Here is a 7,500-nt window from a genome sequence, read left to right as displayed (position 1 = left end):
CTCGAACATTAGCCTACACAATTTTTTCCCTGGTAATGTTCTTAGTCCTCCTTCCGTTTTCTGTTGAACGAAGAATTTCGTTTTGAATGAAGCTAATTTCGTGTATTTTAGTCCAAAGTGGTCAACGCTTTCGCTATCGTGGTGTAACGCACTTACAATAGAGTTCTAAAGTTCGTCAAAAATTTTGTCACATATTAATCTTCCAACATGGTACGCAATATGTTTTTTAATCTTGCTATTACTGACATGTAATAGGAAAACAAAAATCCCGTGATTGGTGCTTGTGGTTTAACGTTGGCATGTTTGTGAAGATGAAAAAATAACATTATTAATTACCAGAACAATAACGTCAACAAACATCAAAATAACTTAAGAATGCGCTGACGACGCCGACGCTAAAGGCAGTCTTGTTCCCGATAGCTGACACTAAATGCAGTTCTGGTCTCGCCGATTCCAAGCGATTCTATTCGTTCGAGGGACTAACTCGAGATCAAACGAGACCTCTATCAGTCGAGACCACATTCTCTCTCTCCACTTTGATCAAATTATTCGGCGCTAACCAAAATAAAATCTACTACAGAAATGATAAAGTTTGTGGGTAAAACGTGACGTCACAGATTCTTACTGCCAAAACTAGTAAAACACAAATTTTCTTTAGCCAACCAGGTAAATAAAACTTGAAAACATAAATCAACAAACTTGTAAATAAATAAACAAAACAAACAAACAAAACAAATTAATAAGAAAATAACAACAACGAAGAAAATAATGATAATAATGATAATAAATGTCTCGGGCCGAAGGTTCTCCCGATCAACACGTCTCTCACTTTCTTGCGAACCTGGAGCCAAAGCGTCGAGATGCGCTCGAACAACGAAGCTAAAGCCATCGCCCCCACAGGGGGTGGGGTGGAGTGGGAGTTGCCTTAGACTCCCCTGGGGGCTCTAAAGGATCTCCCAAAGGAGTCCACCAGCCGAAACCCAGAAACACTTCGTGGATGACGATTTTATTCAGAGTTGACAAAATCACTCGAAAGATTCCGAAGTACTTCGTGAAATCTTCGAACTGAAGAACCCTTATCGCAGGTCCTACTCCTCCGTGACTTGGCGAGTGGAGGCGTAGGTAGGGACTGTAGTGGGTGCTACGGGGGAGGGTAACATACCTGCGGGGTTCCTCTCCCCCCTACCCCCTAATCTCCCCCCCCCCACCTCTGTTCATTTGTAGTATTGGGGCCGAATCTAAATGTAGGCCAGTCATGTTTGTATGCGGGTGTGGTTGTGGTAGGTGTTGGTGTGGTGTACACATGTACCCCACAAGTATGATTGTAGGTGCAAATTGATGCACACGAGTTGTATGGTAGTCTGACCTGACTCGACACTCAAAGGTTAGGTTGGGTCACCCCAATTAGGTCGCGTCTGCTCAAGGCGTCAGATCGGTCCTGGGTATATATACGGCCTGGCAAGTCAGTCCTTAGGCCGACGCACCAATATGCACCTGAATAAAGCACTTAAGCCACACAAGAGTCTCAATTGCTCCCTCGGTACCATAGTCCAATAACAAGCTTTTATGCTACGATGGTGACCCTGGGAGTTTTGACGCGACCGCACCCAGCCGATCCTGGACCGTTGACAAGCTTCGTGACTACGGCCCTGCATCGACGCCATGTCAGTCCTTAGGCCGACGCACCAGTATCCACCTGAATAAAGCCACGCCGAGTGTCAATCCCTCCCTTGGCACCATAGTCCAATAACATAAGCTTTTATATTACATTGCTGTTGATGTTGATGTTGAAAAAGCATACGATACGACTACATACGACTACACAGTGGTTAGAGTTCCCGGTTGCCACTACAGTGGTCCGGGTTCAAACCCCGCCCAGGGCAGAAATAATTTTAGTATCGCTGCGCTGCGAGTCGTTACTCCAACTCTCGTGGGCGGGGAGTTGTGTGTGTGTGTGTGTGTGTGTGTGTGTGTGTGTGTGTGTGTGTGTGTGTGTGTGTGTGTGTGTGTGTGTGTGTGTGTGTGTGTGTGTGTGTGTGCGCGCGCGCGCGTGCGGGCGTGTTAGGTCACAGCATTACCCATAGATCGGTCATATACGAGCTCTGAGCTCTCTTCCGGGAGGGAAATGACTGTCGATCACGAGTCCAACACGTGATTAGACCATGGTGAATCACACAAACCCAATAAACATACTCAAACTCACGGAACCTCAAGCAAGCGGGCCAACCCACAAGAAAGACCCACGACACGATGAGGTGGGGGGAGGGGCGTCGACTAGGAGTTCCCCCTCATTAACCAAACCCGCTCGTTATCACCTCGGCTGTCTTATCCATGTCGACCTGATAAGAGAAATTCAACCCTGCTCCTACCCCTCCCCTCCTCCTTTTTTTTTTTTTTTTTTTTTTTTTTCTTCGCCCCTAAACTTCTTCATCCTCCTTGTCCTTCTCCTCGTCATACCATCCGAGGACTGGGTTTAGGTAACTATACATAAATACACTAAAACTATGTCTAAGATTTGTGAAAGGAAATACGGTAGTGTATTCATTAGTGTAAAAGTGAAGAGGCTAATGAGTTATTATGTAAGCAAAATGATCCCATCTTTAAAAATGAAAATCAATAATCATTTAGGTAATTAGGCAAAACAATGTAAATAAACAAGCAAATAAACAAGTAGGTAAATAAATAATAGATAGATGATGGACAAATGGATAAATACAAAATGAAAAATCTGCATATCATATCCTCGGCTGGTGATGTTGCCATAAAGTGGAGCTAGTTTTTTTTTTCAGATTCGTCGACAACATAACCGACACATTTTAACATTTCGAAACAATTACCACGACCACTTAAAGCACAACAAACATTTTTTGCTTCTTCATTATTCAAAAATCGTGTCACATGAAGAACTGTCAAACCAGTACGCCTAATATCAATAGTGGAATAAAGATTAGATTAGGTTAGGTTGAATTTTTTATTCTTATTTTGCCTAATCGCTCCGATTCTGTTACTGTATTAGTTTTGATCAGTATTTGACGTTTTATTTTGTATTACATTTTATTTTGTTGTAGTGATGGTAAAATTAAACCTTGAATTAAAATTTATACATGAATGATTACACGGAAAAAAATAATAATGATAAATCAAACCTTGATTTATTATGTATGAATGGATATATGCAGCATTTTTGAATAATGATGAATTATGGTTTATTATGCATGAATGTGTATGCAAGATTTTTGGGATCACATGAAGAATAGTCACCTTAGACATCGACAGGGTGACAATTCATGTGGGCCATCTTGGGTTTACGATTCTTCGGTTGTTTAAGTTGATGACAATAAGCATAACCCTAATTCAACCTAACCTAATCTAATCTTTATTCCACAGATGATATTAGGCGTGCTGGGGTGACAATTCTTCAGGTGGGATCTCATGGGGTGACAATTCTTCGGGTGCGCGTTCTGGGGTGACAGTTCTTCATGCGACACAATTTTTTAATAATGAAGAAGCAAAGAAAGTTTGTGCTTTAAGTCGTCGTGGTAATCGTTTCGAAATGTTAAAGTGTGTCGGTTATGTTGTCGATGAGTCTGAAAAAAAACCTAGCTCCACTTTATGGCAACATCACCAGCCGAGGATATAGTATGCAGATTTTTCATTATTTTGTATTTACTTATTTATCCATAATCTATTATTTATTTACCTACTTGTTTATTTGCTTGTTTCACATTTTTATTTGTTTTTTGCCTAATTATTTCATTGTTTATTGATTATTTTTTAAGATGGGATCATTTTGCTTACATAATAGCTCATTAGCCTCTTCAGTTTTACACTATTGAAATATTATAATATAATCTGCTTTTGCAAAAGAGTAAGTACTAACCGCATATGTGGTCAAAATTCCTGACCTACCCCGTTACAGTTTCCGGGTCACATGAAGAAATATCAACAGTGGAATGTTTATTGTCATCAACTTATACAACCGTAAACCCAAGATGGCCCACATGAATTGTGATCCTGTCGATGTTTGGGGTGACAATTCTTCATGCGATCCGATTTTTTTTTTTTTTTTTTTTTTCTCTTTTTTTTTTTTTTTAAGAAAAAATACTAGATGCTCGACAACAAACACTACATTTGCATAATGGTAACTGGGATCACATCTTGGGTTTTTTACGATTCTTCGGTTGTATAAGTTGATGACAATAAGCATAACCCTCATTCAACCTAACCTAACCTAAATCAAACTACTAACAAGAAGTTCTATATTTGAATAATAAAATAAACAAGGTAATTCCCGACTTGTGCAAGATGGTACGTCTGCTAAATATCCAACAACAAATCCTATTTTTAGTTTATTTTTTCTTTAGTTCTCAATACTTATCCGACATTTTCATAATTTTCTTAACAAATGAAAATTCTTGTCCGACATTTTCATAATAATTTTCTTAAGTGAAAATAAAACTCGTCCGACATTTTCATAATAATTTTCAGGAGTTAAAATTCTTGTCCGACATTGCCAGAAATCAAAACTCTTAAATCATTTACCAAATGCAGCAAACCCACATGCCAACAACGCCAAACACCACACGGAAAACCGCACAGACACCACGAGATACACAGACATCAATATCTATATCAAAATCTACAGCAAGGGCAGACCGCCTCTGTCGAAGCCAAGGTGGATGTTCTTAGAATTGTCTTCTGACTGAATGGGCATTATCTCAGTGTCCAGAGAATTAGTTGAACACGTTAACTAGCCACTAGTTCACCACGGCACTAGTGCGTCCGAACACCACGCAACTAGTAACACATTATTCACAACAAGAACACAAAACAACCGAACATTTCTCGAATGCGTCAGTTCGTTTCACATCTGCGTCAACAATAACAACACAAGAGCTCTCGTCCTTGGTGATGTTATGAACTGAAGGATGAAGCTACCTCGCTGGGCCGGCTTCAGGCCATCCTGAAGTCACAGGATGTTATAATCGGTGTTATCTCTCGCCGCTCCTCTCTCTCGCCGCTCCTCTCTCTCTCTCTCTCTCTCTCTCTCTCTCCCTCTCAATCTCTCTCTCCCTCTCAATCTCTCTCTCCCTCTCAATCTCTCTCTCCCTCTCAATCTCTCTCTCCCTCCCTCTATCTCTCTCTCCCTCCCTCTATCTCTCTCTCCCTCCCTCTATCTCTCTCTCCCTCTCTCTCTCTCCCTCCCTCTATCTCTCTCCCTCCCTCTATCTCTCTCCCTCCCTCTATCTCTCTCCCTCCCTCTATCTCTCTCCCTCCCTCTATCTCTCTCCCTCCCTCTATCTCTCTCCCTCCCTCTATCTCTCTCCCTCCCTCTATCTCTCTCCCTCCCTCTATCTCTCTCCCTCCCTCTATCTCTCTCTCTCCCTCTATCTCTCTCTCCCTCTATCTCTCTCTCCCTCTCTCTCCCTCTCTCTCTCTCCCTCTATCTCTCTATCTCTCTCCCCCTCCCTCTCTCTCCCTCTCTATATCTCTCCCTCTCTATATCTCTCCCTCTATCTCCCTCCCTCTATCCCTCCTCTCTATCTCTCTCCCTCCTCTCTATCTCTCTCCCTCTCTCTCCTACTCTATCTCCTACTCTATCTCTCCTACTCTCCCTCTTTCTCTTTCTCTCTCTCTTTCTCTCTCTCTCTCTCTCTCTCTCTCTCTCGGCCGAGGACGAGATCGCGTCCCGCATGTTGCCGTATATGGTCATACGCGTTCTCGTAGAACGCGACCAACACGCAAATATACCTAGGATAGAAGAGGACCTCCGGTGTCCTCAGTTATTCCGGGGTTGAGACCCAAACACCGAAGGCAGCTCAACAACAAGAAATACAACAAGATTACAAAAATTAAAAACAACAGCTCCAGGGAATACAACAACAATAGCACCAAAACATACATCAACAACAGTGATGACACTAACACCAAGATAGTATTCTTTAAAGGGGGTGGGGGGTTACAAAGTAGGGGCAATAAGAAAATACAACAGGTCTTTCGAAAGCAGGGCGACGAGTTTGTGCCATTCTCTGATAAAGACAGACAGACAGACAGACAGACGGACGGAGACAGACACAGACGGATAGACAGACAGACGGGAAGAGAGACAGACAGATGGACAGAGACAGACATAGACAGACAGACACAGACAGACAAAACACACGCACACGCACACACGCACGCACACGCACTCTTTAGTGCGTTCTTCTTTAACTGCGTTCGCTTTACTTAGCTACAGCGGCGCCCTAGTGACGCCCTCTACAGCTTTTATTCTGGCTGGCGTTGCACGACTCTATTCGGATGAGGATGGGGCAGAATAGGAACACGATGGAGTGTCAGTCGGTCCGAGGAACTCCCCATAGACAAGAGGCGAAGCAAACTGGTATACTTACACGAAAAACTGGGAGGGATATGCATGACCACACTTCGCGTATGCAATTTTGAACCTTACGCCATTATGTAATAAGGCAGTTTTTGTCATGCAGTTAGTATGTGGTTTCGGATACCATATGGTCGCTGATGCATATGGCATCGCGTGACCAGTTTTGTTTTGTTTATACTCACGTTGTACAACTTCGTACCGTCGGGAAGTTTCTGTGGCATGGTGATCCTTATCAGAGGCAGCGTCGTGTCCTTCTCCTCGTCCTCCTCCTTCACCTCACAACGGTCCGTGTCTTAATGAACTCGAGCCTAATTTAGATCCCCCACTCTCTTTAACTACTTGACGTAAACGGGATTAGTATTCAACGCAAGAGGGTTACTTATAAGTGCAAAAGGCTTCTGTCGAGCCTAACCCTGGGTTAGTTCGAAGCTGTTACAGTAGTTAATTAGTATCCGATATGCTCCGCAACAGCCTCACTTTCCATAATAAAAAAAAAAAAAAAAAATCTTAACGTCGCCGATGGTATAGGTAAAGTTATCAAAATGAACCTTGTGGTAGAAGGATTTACTTAAAACATAGATAAAAATATTTAAGTACGAAAGAAATCCGACTTTTTTTTTTCCACGAACAAGAGCGTACACTAATTCTCGTTAACCTATCACTAAGTGACACCTCTATAGCTACGCGTCCGTCAGCAATGACCCGGGACGAATAATGGGACTCCAGAGGCTGATGAGGCTCAGCTGGCACCAGAGGGATATCGTGTGACCTTCCCGAGGCTCCTCTGCTTGGCACTCTGGCACCCTGGCGGCACTGGAACCCTGGAGCCTCACCCGAATGGCCCTTCCAGGCGCCACATGGACGAGTTGCCGCGTTCGGTGCGATTGTGGTATCGACGAGGACTTGGTCTTCGTCCAAGACCAGGACCAGGACCTAGGACCAAGGACCAAGGAACAAGGACCAAGGCTAAGACTAAGAGTAAGACCAAGGACCAAGACCTCGACTTTGAGTTCGACTTAACTTTGAGTTCGACCGAGTTATCGTTCTACTTCGACTTTCCTTTTGACTTTGAACTTGACTTTGACTTTGAGCTTGACTGTGACCCCGACTATGACCCC

At 43.1% G+C, this 7,500-nt stretch overlaps 1 protein-coding gene across 6 annotated transcripts in view; it reads right to left on the bottom strand.

The window, feature by feature from the left end:
• Window positions 1-7,500, bottom strand: part of LOC143027068 (calpain-B-like) — a 76,087-nt gene that overhangs the window by 63,077 nt on the left and 5,510 nt on the right. The window contains exons 1-2 of one of the 6 annotated variants that reach the window (XM_076187975.1): window positions 4,841-4,904; window positions 1-60 (exon numbers count right to left, since the gene is read on the bottom strand). The exon at window positions 1-60 is cut by the window's left edge and continues 545 nt beyond it. The exons of 1 other annotated variant lie outside the window; for it this stretch is intronic. The gene's annotated coding sequence lies outside the window, so the exon portion shown is untranslated. Of the gene's footprint in view, window positions 61-4,840; window positions 4,905-7,500 lie in introns of those variants that run through there. 4 more of the 6 variants (XM_076187974.1, XM_076187976.1, XM_076187977.1 and 1 more) reach the window with 4 other exon arrangements.

The sequence above is a fragment of the Oratosquilla oratoria genome, chromosome 7 (assembly GCF_046742065.1).
Source record: "Oratosquilla oratoria isolate Oo_2021 chromosome 7, ASM4674206v1, whole genome shotgun sequence".
Classification (NCBI taxonomy): Eukaryota; Metazoa; Arthropoda; class Malacostraca; order Stomatopoda; family Squillidae; genus Oratosquilla; species Oratosquilla oratoria.
The sequence above is the reverse complement of the archived record's forward strand: the minus strand, read 5'-3'. Positions and strand labels throughout refer to the sequence as shown.